The sequence below is a fragment of the Sarcophilus harrisii genome, chromosome 1, assembly GCF_902635505.1.
Source record: "Sarcophilus harrisii chromosome 1, mSarHar1.11, whole genome shotgun sequence".
NCBI lineage: Eukaryota > Metazoa > Chordata > Mammalia > Dasyuromorphia > Dasyuridae > Sarcophilus > Sarcophilus harrisii.
The window spans coordinates 436,867,692-436,880,650 of NC_045426.1; the positions used below are offsets into that span (position 1 = coordinate 436,867,692).

Sequence of the window (12,959 nt, forward strand, 5' to 3'; positions counted from 1 at the left end):
TATGTATATGTATACATATACATATATATGTGTGTGTGTATACATACATATATATATATATATATATATATATATATATATACACAGACATATATGTATACATACATTTAAGCACATTTTATTTCATCATATTTAGGTCAGTTTGAAAGAATTGCTTCACATTTTTCTTGAAACATAAGTGGTATTTAAAAACTAAACTAAATAATCAGGTGAGATTGGTGTTTGAAGTTTTTGTTGATAGTTTTCATTTTGTTTTGGTTTTACTCTCATCCATTAAGGGAAAAAAAAATGTGATCTTGTCATAATATAACACACCTGTCTGAGTCATAGGCAAAGAATTTTAATGTTTTGTGGCATTCCATGTTTCATTTCTTGTTTGCCATCAAATTGTATTCTTAGACCATCTGCACTGTACACAAAATCCCAGAATCATTCATTTATTTTCCTTAGTACCACTTTGTGGTAAAAATCGCTAATGTTTTGTCACATTTACCTGCTTATTGTTATTATAACAATTGCAACAGCAGCAATTCACGTTTTTATAGCATTTTAAATTTGTAAAGTAGTTCTTTCCCCATAACCTTGTGAGACTGATAGGGCAAGTATTATTTTCCCCATTTTACAGTTAAGTGACATCTATAGTTACACAGCTTTTTTTTTTTTTTTGGGGGGGGGATGGTGTTTTGAATTGTTTGACAGGCAATTCAATATCCTGACTCGAGATCCTATAATTTTTCTATTGTGCTATACAGCCTTCTGGTATTGTTCCTGTAAAATATATTTTTGAAGGGACAAATGCTATTATTCCCAAATTTTAGCTGGCTAAGTTATATCTTAAATTGTAAATTGATTGTAAATAAAGGAAATTATTTGAAACTGTTTTGCACAATTGTATGCTAACATATAGAATAGATAAATGCTTACTAAAAGTACTTATAAAAATAAAAATCTCCAGATTAATAGAAGTAGACTAAGAACCAATATCAGAAAAAGAAATTGAATGAGACATGGATCCAAAAATAAATTCTGTCTATACTCAAAAAAGGAATTAATCTGATCCTATATAAACTATTTGCAATAAGAAAAGAAGGCACCCTTCTAATCTCTGTGACATAATTATGGTTTTAATATCTAAACTAATGATGGACAAAGCAAAAACTATAAACTAATATCACTAATAAAAATGTTGATATTAGTTTTAAATATAATATTAACAAGTAGTTAAAACAACATATTAGAAAGATTATGCAATTATGCCAGTTTGAATTTATACCAAGAATTCCAGGTTAATTCTAATACTCATTTCTATTAAAATTCAAGTAATCATAGCAATAAAAGAAATGTTCTGTTTGGACAAAATTCAACATTCATTCTAATCAAAACAAAAAAACAAAAAACAGCAACAGCAGCACTCTAAGAATCATAGGAATAAATGGACTTCCCCCTTCCCCCCTCTTTGGCATTCAGTGTCCTTTATAACCACCCACCATGTATTCTTTGATGTGTTACTTTGCTCTTCTTTGAAGTAGACTCTCAAACAGTAGTATGGAGAAAATTAAGACTTTCCAATAAGATCAGAGGTAAAGCAAGGATGGATCTTATCATCAATGCTGTTTAATGTAATATCAGAAATGCTAGATATAGTAGTAAGATAAGAAAAAGAAACAGAGGGAATAATAATAGGCAAAGAGAAAACAAAATGATCACTTTGTGAAGGTGATAGTGTGTTTATAGAACTTTAGTGTTGATTAAAACTAATAAAAATAAAAACTTTTGCAAAAATGTGCTGTATAGGATGTCCACATCAATTAAAAGCATTCCTATATGTAACCAACAAAACTCAGAAAGTCCAGAAAGATAAATTTTATTCAAAATAATTACAGAAATTACCTAATGCTTAGAAGTAAGTATATCTTCCAAGAGAAAAAATGACCTAAATAATATGGAGAAACATTCATTATCCATGGGTAGGTTGATCCAGTATAGTAAAAATTATAATATTATGAAAATTAATTTAATTTAATAATAATTCAATTAACTAATAATTTAATCAATTAAATAATTTAATTATTTAATCTGTAGCAATCAAACGTGGAGGAAGAAAATTCAAAATGTCAATGGGGAGAAATGATAAGGAAGGGAAATTATTAGTATCAGATCTAGAATTTTACTATAAAACAATTATCCATTAAAATGATTTGTACCTGTTTTGCAATTTTTTTTGAAGTCAGCTCTTACTTTTTTTTAATTAAAGCTTTTTATTTTCAAAATACATAAACATTCACCCCTATTAAAAAAAAAAAAAACCTGTGTTCTAATTTTTTTTTGCCTCCCTTCCCTCACTCCCTCCCCAAGTCAGCAAATGATCTAATATATATTAAACAGGTACAATTCCTTTATACATATTTCCACAATTATCATGCTGCACAAGAAAAATGGAATCAAAAACAGGGAAAAATGGGTAAGAAAACAAAATGCAAGCAAACAACAACAAAAAGAGTGAAAATGCTATGTTGTGATTCACATTCAGTTCCCACAGTTCTCTCTCTGGGTGCAGATGTCTCTCTTCATCAAAAGAACATTGGAACTAATCTGAATCACTTCATTGTTGAAGAGGGCCACGTCCAATCAGGATTGATCATCGTATAATTTTGTTGTTGCCATATATAATGATCTCCTGGTTCTGCTTATTTCACTCAGCATCAGTTCATGTAAGTCTCTCCAGGCCTCTCTAAAATCATGCTGCTGATCATTTCTTATAGAACTATAATATTCCATACCATTCATATACCATAACTTGTTTAGCCATTCTCCAACTGATGGGCATCCACTCAGTTTCCAGTTTCTTGACACTATAAAAAGGGCTGCCACAAACATTTCTGCACATGTGGGACCTGTTGTTTTTTTTTTTTTTTAAAGAAAAAGATTGATCAGTGGAATTGATAATGTACAATTTGATAAACCCAAAGACTACATTACTGGAAAAAAGACTCACTATTTGACAAAAACTACTATAAAAACTGTATAACAGTCTGGCAAAAATTAAATTTAGAATAACAGGTCACATCACATACCTAGATAACCTCCAAATTACATATATCACTTATATATGAAAAGTTATAAAGAAATTAGAGGAGCAAGGAAAAAACTTGGAAAATGACAAATGTTAAGGGGGGTGAGAATTAATAGGAAAACAACTACATTGGTGCACTGTTGGTGGAACTAACTATACATTGACTCAGCCATTCTGGAAAGCAATTTGGAACCATGCCCAGAACACATGCTTTGATTCATCTATACTACTACTAGACTTCTACCCAAAAAAATCAGAGAAAGTGGAAAAAGATATATACATACAATAATATTTTTAGTAACTTTTCATAATAGCCAACAATTGAAACAAGACATTACTGTCCCATGAGAAATGATGAAATGGACAATTTGAAAGGAATTTATTAACTGAAGCAGAGCAAAACAAGCAGAACTAGGAGAATAGTTTATACAATGACACCAACATTATAGGAAAAAAAAACCCACCTTTGAAAGACTTTAGAATTATCAATATGAAATATTCCACTCACCGTAATGAATTTAAAATACCAAAAGAAGCATAGTTTTTGGACATGGTTAATGTGGGAATTAGTTTTGCCAGAATATGTGAATGCATTTTGAGATTTTCTTAAATTTGCATAAAAATAAAATAGCCGTTCATTATTCTAAGTGCCTTATAATTATTATCTCTGGAGAAAAGGTAGTGGGAGGGACAGATTTTAAAAAGTTCTTGTTAAATTATTGTTAATAAAAAAAAATTTTAAGCAAAGTTTTGAAGTCGTGTGATAAGGGGATGTCCTATTTCTTATCTGCAATTGTTTTATTATCTGAAACAAACACAAAAACATTGGAGTTTTAATTACTAAAGTTTTCATTAAACCAAGATACCACTCATCTGTTTATGGGTTTTCATAATGATTTACGAGATTGTTTTTTCATGATTGTCTCCCAAGTCAATTATTTATCACTTATAGTTAGAATATTTTTTCCATGTGGACTAAGTTGATTACTCATTTAAATTCAGCATAGGAGTGATACAGTATTATATTTATATCATTTCAAGCTATTAAAACCAGTGTTTAACTATCAACTGATCTGTAATATGTTAACATTTGTGAGGATGATGTTTATATAGATGTTGTTTTAGACACAATTGAAATTGTAATAAATATGTTCCATTCCTATCTCCCTTTATAAAATGAACATATGATAATATTTTCTTTATATCTTTGGGTAGAGATATTTGACATGCCTAGTATTTTATAAAGTGTTTAAGATAATAAATGAGAAGAAGAAAAATCTAAATGTGTTGGTATTCCTTTACTATTTCACATGTAAGTGTTTGTGAAAGACTATGTTAAGTTGGTGCAGTGAATAGAGCACTGGATCTAAAGTGAGGAAGATTCATTTTCCTGAGTTCAAATGTGGCCTCAAACACTTTGTAGATGGGCAAGCCACTTTACTTAATTTTCCTCAGTTTCCTCATACGTAAAAATGACCTGGAGAAGGAGATGGCAAACCACTTTAGTACCTTTGCCAAGAAAACCCCAAATGGGATTACGAAGAGTCAGACATTACTGAACAATAACTGAACAACAAGGTTGATAGAAATCTGGCTTCTAAGTCAGGAAAACCTTGGTTCAAATACTGTCTCTGACTTGATTTGCTTCTCATCTGCTCTATGTTATTCTGTCAACAACAGAACTAGACTAACAGGCGTATCAATAGGAGTTTTCTTTATCAAGGGCCAGTTCCTTTCCTATCTGTTCTATGGTTATGTGTGCAATAACAACAAAAAAAGTACACTTAAATTATTTTTTTTTCAATTTCAACAACATTTTTATTTTTCCAATTACTTGTAAAGATAGTTTTCAATTTTCATTTCTGTAAGATTGAGTTCCAAATTTTTTTCTCCCTCTCCCTTGCTTCCCCCCTTCCCAAGACAGCAAGCAATAAGCAATTCAAAATAGGTTATACATGTACAATCATTTAAAACATATTTCCATGTTGTACTCAATTTATTTAAAAGGAAGCCCAAATCCTAAATTGATTATGCCCAAGTCCTTTTTATTCTTCATGAAGTATCACATAGAGCTGCCACTGTTTTTAGTTTTATTAAGTTAATTGTGGTACAAAAGCAAAGATGGTAGCAGTTGTATAAGTGTGTACTCATGGAGTGATTTGGCAGGCAGTTAAGTTTTAAATGTTTTTATACCACTATGGATTTTTTGTTTATTTTTGCATCTACATGCTATAACAGTTAAGTTAAACTTAAATGTGATATCAGTATGAACTTTAAAAAAATGCATCTGTATGCTATAATAAAAATTTATCTCTGCATGGAAATCTGCTTGCTGAATTTTGGGCACTGAATTATATAAAAGATTTTAACTTGTCACTGCACTGGGTGAAGGGACAGAAGAATTAAAAGAATTCTAACCTACTTTGTATTCCATCCATGTGGTTCTTTCAGGGAAGGTTAGAATGTATTTTTAGAAAGCCATGTTGGATACCCTTTGTGAAATATCTAGAGTTGTATTCAATGCCTTTTTGAACAGATGGGGCCAAAGAAGATTCCTGTTGTTCCTTGGGTCCTCAGTGTGTACCCAGCATATTTACCATGTTACCAAGCCACTCAGTCTCTTTCAGAGACCAGTAAAAAATATGGTTGCTCTAAGTGAAACAGATCTTGCACATGATTCACCAAATCATCCTGCTTCTGGGATGCTTGATTTTTTAAATTATATGATCACATAGAGTTTTTTTTTTCTTTCCTTTTTTCCAGAAGTAACCTAAATTATTTTGGATATTTGATTTTCCAGATCAGTTCTAACAAAATAAATGAATGAATGAAGTTTGATGTGATTGACCCAGGCATTTGTTTAGAAATTAAGTTATCTTATTATACCTTTGAGGTTTTGGGGGAAAAGGTTTGAGGAGATAAATTTAAGCATGTTTACTATGAAACAAGCAAACAGGAACTGGGGATGTTTCATTTGAACTACATAGAAAATGGAACACCCCTCTTTTCAAGACTACCTCATGGTGATCATGAGCAGGATGCAATTGTGGAAGTGCTTTGGGGCTTTTCGACAAACTGGGTCTAGAATCAGGAAAGAGAAGGAAGTGTAAAAAGCAGAAATAGCTGGGGTAAAGCCTTTTTACACCAAACTATTTCATCACATACCACTCTATAAGATTAAAAATAAGTTTTACAGTCAAAAATTTCACTAGTTAGAGGCTAATTCTGTTTTTAAAAGGCAAATTCTAGGAATGTGGACTTTGAATTATGCCTTCTATAATGTGAATTAGTTTAGATTACTTTTCTCTAATACATAACAGATTAGCTGAGTTGCAGGGAAGAAAACTTTTGATTTTTGGATTGGCAGTGACTCAAGATAGGGTTTATGACAGCATAAGGACATTTAAATTCCTGAAATCTTGCTTCTGACAATTGTTACTTTGAGCAACACATTTAACTTCTGTGCCTCATTTTTCTCATCCAAAATATGAAATGTCTGGGCTTAAACTATGGGTCATGACCCCATATGGGATAGAATAAGTGAATGCGGGGGGGTTATGAAAAATTTGGCAACACTAAAAGGTTTCTGAATGTTCTGTGTCCTACAGTATCAAACATTCTAATATTCCATCAATTAATTCTGTGTGTAAAAATAAACCAGCACATCCATCTCATTAGTATGCAGATTTGCTTTTTTTTAATAAGTGGTAAAATCATATGTATACCAAAGAATTGTTTTAAAATAAATTTCTTCATGATTACTATCTGTAAATGTTTGATTTGCATACCCATTTTATATTCAGATTTCCATAAAAATTCAAGCTTGCATAAAAATTTCTAGGGTAAAAGAGGTTGAAGTAAGTGGAATATTTTTAATTAGCCTTAGGGCTATGTGATCTTTAAGGTCCTTTCAGATTCTAAATCTTAGTGTTTTGTTTGGAAATGTAAAGGGATATGGAAGAGTCCTAAAAGTAAATTTGGATTATTTTGAAATTCTATTGCAGGAAAGGCTGAATGGGAAAATAAATATTTATGGCGGTTCATCCTTCCCATCTCCACCTCCACTCTTGCTATTATTATTTCTCCATAGTTCCTTTCATAGCTCCTAGCTTTCTTCCATAGCCAACTTCCAATGTCCTTTCTCTTCAAATCTTTCTCCATTTCATCCCCTCCATGACTACCACCATCCTAGATATTTAATTACTATTCAATGAATCCCTGGCAATTCCTTTCAAATGTAGGTGAATATTATTTTAATCCTTTCTGTGCCCAAAGACCCTCCACTGTTTCTCATTGTTATTAAAAGTAAAAATCCTTAGAAATTCTTAAAGGGTGCTTGCTCCTAGGATCAAAAGAAGAGAAACTGTCAAAATACATTCTGTTCCATTGAAGGCAAGAGAGTGAGGGAAGAAACCTGGCTCTGAAGTAACAGGTGGTGACAGCATAAGGGAAAATTGGCAGGTTAACCCTTGTATTATTCAATAGATAAGTACTGATATTTTTCCTAGGAGGAGAGACATACTACCCATCTTCCTTTTAATTGACTTAATATCCTCTTGAATAGGGGTTCTTGACCTTTTTTTTTTTGTATTGTAAACTTCTTTGGCAATCTGATGAAGCCTATGAACCCCTTCTTACAATAATGTTTTAAGAGGCATAAAATTAAATATGGTATTTTAAAAGAATATAAATTTAAATGAGATATATATTATGTATGTATATATACATAAATGTACATGTATATGTATATATCCTATTTGAGTTCATGCATCCCCTGAAATCTGTCTGGGCAGTGGTGGTTTATGGACCCCAGAATAATACCATATTCATAATACTATAGAATCTACATCGGATATAAGTTTTTATTACAAATGGTATCCAAAATTCCTGTTTGGGATGCCAAAAGCTACATCTCTGTCCACTATAGCCCCATCAATAGGATGGGGGGATACTCCCAATTATTCCTCCTCCCCATTAATGAAAATCAAGTATACTTATGGTTCCAACAATTCACATTTTTCCAGCTCTTTGATTTTTGGATCACTGGAGGTAATTCACAGAGCCTAGGGCAGAGGTTCTAGATGAGCAGTCCCTGGAGTGAAGCAGGAACAAGTTTTCCCAGTTAGCATCAGCAACAAGCATTTATTAATGACCCCCTGTTGAAATCTTTACAAACTGTTAAGCCATTAGAATCTCCCCTTTTCTTTTGATTTAGAACATAAGCAATCATAACCTCCTTGACTTCTTAAGGAGGTGAGAACTCCCAAAACACCCTACTGGGTGTTGTTCCAAACTCTACCTTCAAGAAGCTTATATTCTTTGAAGTTAATAGTCAACTCAGAAACCAGCTTCTAGAGCATAACGCAAATTGATGTTAAAGACTGCCTGTGTGTGTATTTGCAAATCAGAAACTGTCTGTACTAGTAAGCTTCTTGCCAATTTTTTTTTATTTTTGAAAGAACATGATTTTTTTTACATCATTTTAAGAAAAACTCTGTGCTTTTAAAATATTGTTTAGAAACAGCAATAAAAACTGTTGATTTATAGAAGTATACTTTTTTACTTAAAAAAGTCCATATTAATTGTTATATATTTTTGACTCATTAAGCCAGTGGTTCTCAAACTGTTGTTTTCAGAATCTTTATCCTATTAAAAATTATTGAGGATCTCTCCAAAGCGCTTTTGTTTATCTGGGTTATATTTATAGACATTTACCATATTGGAAATAAAAAGTATTTTTGAATTTGTAGACCCTCTAAAAGGGTTTCAGAGATCCTCAGGATTCTCTAGACCATACTTTGAGAACCACTGCATTAAGCTATTGTATGTGGGTATAGGAAAGGAATGGAAGTATGTCATCATGTCTTTTATTTTGTACAGTACAAGAATTAGTAGAATCACTGTCATGTTTGGGGATTATTTTTCCAAAACAAAGAATTAGAGTTGCTATTGGAAGATGGAAAATTAAACTGTTATAGACAGTGGACCTTTTTTTTTTTAAATAGGAAACCCATTTGAAAGAACTCTGATGTGTCCCAAGAGAGAAGGATAAAATAACAATTGAGCGTGATAAATGCATGAACAGATATAAAAGGTATTAATAGGGATGGATTTTCAAATCCATATGTAACTACTTAATAATAAGTTTTAGCTTTCTCAAGGGAAAGTTTAAAGTTTGATAAAATGGCCAGGGAGAGAATATAAGGATGGGGCAGCCATAAGTATATTTCTATATTATGGTGATAACAGCTCTATGTAGCAGGGCACCTCAAACTCCTCCATCACAACAAAAGAAAGGAAACAATATAATTATTAAACAGTCAGACAACAGGAGCAGCAGTGTGCTGGTAAATTTTTAACAACTAACTCTCTGCAGTAGATGAAGTGAACAATACATCTTAGTAGCATTTTTTCTAATATTTTCAGTCTAGACAGTCAACATAAATTAATCCCTGATTTGTGGTATTTGTTACAAGTTTCAGAGGTATTAAGTATTCATACTGAAAATTTAACTAATAATAGTTGGCTCTAGCACATTCCTAGATAGCAGTCTTTCTCAGGAAAGACTGATTAGTTTCTCATTTCTAATAACATAAGATTAGTCCCCTAAAGCATGAAATATGAAATGTACTATTCAGTTTTCAAAAAAGATCAAGTTAAAAAGCATACCTAAATCTGAGGCAGTCTGCCATAATTGAGACTTGGTCTAAAAAGCCAGAGATATTTTTGAACTATCATAGCCACATTTACTAATTGTAGCTCATATTTTCCATTATACTTTCCCCAAGACGATCCTAATACAGGGTGGTCATCTATTCAAATGAATCTGTGATATAATTTGAAGGGCTCCTTCTAATAAGACACATTGTCATTCATTCCTCCTTGTCCCAAGTGAGTTTTGCCCATGTATTCCCCAAGTTTGCCACAAAGGAATACAATGAATCTGTTAAAATTCTTCCATGATTTCCTTCAGTATCAGAGGCCTTAGTAATCAGGGAAGACTAGCACCTTCATCTGCTCATTCAGCACTGGTATCTACCTGGCACTCAGTTATCACTTGTGGCTCCAGCAAGCTAGGGAAAGGGAAAAAGGAAGAATGGCTGTGGACACACAGTTAATTATCAGAGCAAAAATCAAACCCATAATGTTGACTCTCAAGTTCCCCATTCTCCATTAACCAATGTTGCTTCTAAAATATTAATTATTTATACATTTTGAAACTTCGCTGATTATTTCTTCAAATATCTCATTATTATTATATATACAGATTGTTCTATGAATATGATAAGTAAATATTTCCATTTTTATCCATTAATGTTCATCTGCATGTGCAGCCACTATACTCTAAAACTGTTAGAGTAGATGAGCCAAACTAGATTGAAGGTAACCCACAGACCTCAAAACCACTGGTGAATAAGGAAGGTGTCTACTCCCCCAAGCACCTGAAGATTCCCTGGCAGAATGGGTGGGCGAGAACAATTTGTTCCAATGGCCATGAAAATTGCTGAAGCAAATAAATAAATAAATAAACAAACAAACAAATATAAAAATTTTTAAAAAAGAAAAAGAAATTTGCTGAAGTAGATATTGTGTAGCACTTAAAGCTTGGTCAGACATCAGAGTCACCAAGGTCACTCATGGCACCCTGGGCCATCACCAGTTAATCTTTTTTTTTTTTTTTGTCTTGTCAGTGAATTTCAATGACTCTGGAAAAAAGAGACTGAGGACTTTGTACAACTCTGTCTCACTTAAATCTAATTTATGTCCAAGTCAGGACATCATCCTGTGATGCCATTGGTCTTCTTCAACAATGAAGAATGAATAAGACCAGTGGATCACTGTTGCTCTCTGTTATGTATCCCTCAATAAGCAGCCCATCTTATTTTCTGGTCATACAATTACTTAATGATTCATTTATAGTTATTCTTTAGAGCTTCTCATTGATCATTTTTATAGCTGGGTCATATTTAACATGTACCTCTCCATTGCCCTTAGTTTGATACCCTTCTTTAATTCTTTGGAGGCAGTGACATCCTACAAGTCGTATTTATTAGTGTTATATTAAAATATTAGTATTAAAAAGAAAGCTTTACTTTCATGGAAAGCTTGGAGTCAGTGAAATATGCTCTGCAGTATCTCACATGGAGCAGCTAAATGGCTCTGTGGATAGAGCACTATCCCTGGATGCAGGAGGACCTGAGTTTGAAACCAGCCTCAGACACTCATTATGTGACCTTAGGCAAGTCATTTAATCCCAACTGCATACCTGATCCCACTCCCAAAAAAGCAATCCCTGGTTTCACTTTTTTCTTTTTTTTACTTTTGGCTTACCTAGTTCATTTGTCCATCTATGTTTTCCTGAACCTACATAGCATTGGACAAACTCTATAGGGAATCTGTCCAAGGCATATAGTACTTGAATATGCATTCTTCATTGATTTGGTCTTTGCTGGATAGAGGCACGGTACAAATATTATTATCCCCATTCCACAGAGAAAGAAACTAAGTTGAAGAAGGGAAAAGGGAAGAGCTATGCCTATGAACACACAGTTAAGTGTCAGAATCAAGAATCAAACCCAGAATTGTTAACTCTCAAGTTCCCCACTTTCCATTACCCAGCATTACTTCTAAAATATTAATTATTTATATATTTTGTTTTTGAAACTTCACTGTTTATATCTTTAAATATCTCATTACTATTACATATATATATTGTTCTATGAATATGATAAGTAAATATTCCTACTTAAATGTTCCTATTTAAATTTCAAAAGTAACCATGGTTTAATGTTGGTGTTATTTGTGCCAGAGTTTTCATCACTTTTTCTCATGTAGCATTTATCAGTTCCACACAATCAGGATAGTGACAGATTTTATCTTGTGTTTTCTATCCAGATGATGCCTTCCTTCTATTACAGATGAATACAATGTGAGCTTTGGCAAAGAGACTTCCAGGTAATTATGCAGCATTTTCTTTAAAGGCTGACTGGCTTTTAACCTAATCTTATATGCTGACATCAGTTATTGATGCTGAGACATTGACTTGGATTGGGTTGAATTTTTTTTTTTAAGATTACAGGCTGTTCCCAAAAGTCTTCATATAGATTTAAACTTTAATAAGCTTTAATAGAGAAAAATTATCCTAAGACTTTAAGAACACCTTCTATGGGAAAGGTACTGCTTGTTACTTAACCCTTATTTCTCAACTAAATCACGAGTGTGTCAACAAAAATGTCACATATCTTGAGACATCTATGTTATATTTTGCAGTAGAGGGAAATTTTCATTTGAAGATGATAAGCCTACAAGAAATCATATTATATTAATTATATTATACTAATTATATTATAATAAATATAAACCAGTAATTGGGTAAATATTTCTTCCAAAAAGTAAGGATTTTTTTGTATCTGCTTTAGGGTTTGGCTTCTTCAAACTTATAGTTCAAAATCTATAATTCTGTGATCCAAGCTTTGATTTCAGTTCTGAGCCAATAGATTTAATAAATGCTCTATGATTTTTTTTTAGGAATTTTAAGGAAGCCACAAAGGACACAGAAAAGGTTTAGAAACTCAGAAATGCATAACATATGTATAATATTGAGACTTCATAAAAAAGAAAAAAAATCATACTTCTTCTCTAGTATGAAGGAAGGGCCAAAAAAACTTTATGTGGATTTTCTACACAGTTGGAATGGGTGTGCGTTGGGAATGTGCTTTACATTCCCAACTCCCCCCCCCCCAAAATAAGAAAGGGATAATTGCACTTTTTCCTTGTTTATAGTTTTTCACTTTATAGAAGATATTTTTATAAGATACAACTTTCTTTTTCTTTGTGCTGTAAAATGCAGATTTTTCTGTTAGTTAGGGTGGATCTTGGCTTGGTG

General features: G+C 32.3%; 1 protein-coding gene across 3 annotated transcripts in view; it reads left to right on the forward strand.

Annotated features, from left to right (window-relative positions):
• PAG1 (phosphoprotein membrane anchor with glycosphingolipid microdomains 1) overlaps positions 1-12,959 on the forward strand; it is a 211,355-nt gene that overhangs the window by 58,400 nt on the left and 139,996 nt on the right. For all 3 annotated transcript variants that reach the window (XR_001120461.3, XM_012541246.3, XM_031946227.1), the window contains exon 3: positions 11,969-12,028. The gene's annotated coding sequence lies outside the window, so the exon portion shown is untranslated. The remainder of the gene's footprint in view (positions 1-11,968; positions 12,029-12,959) is intronic.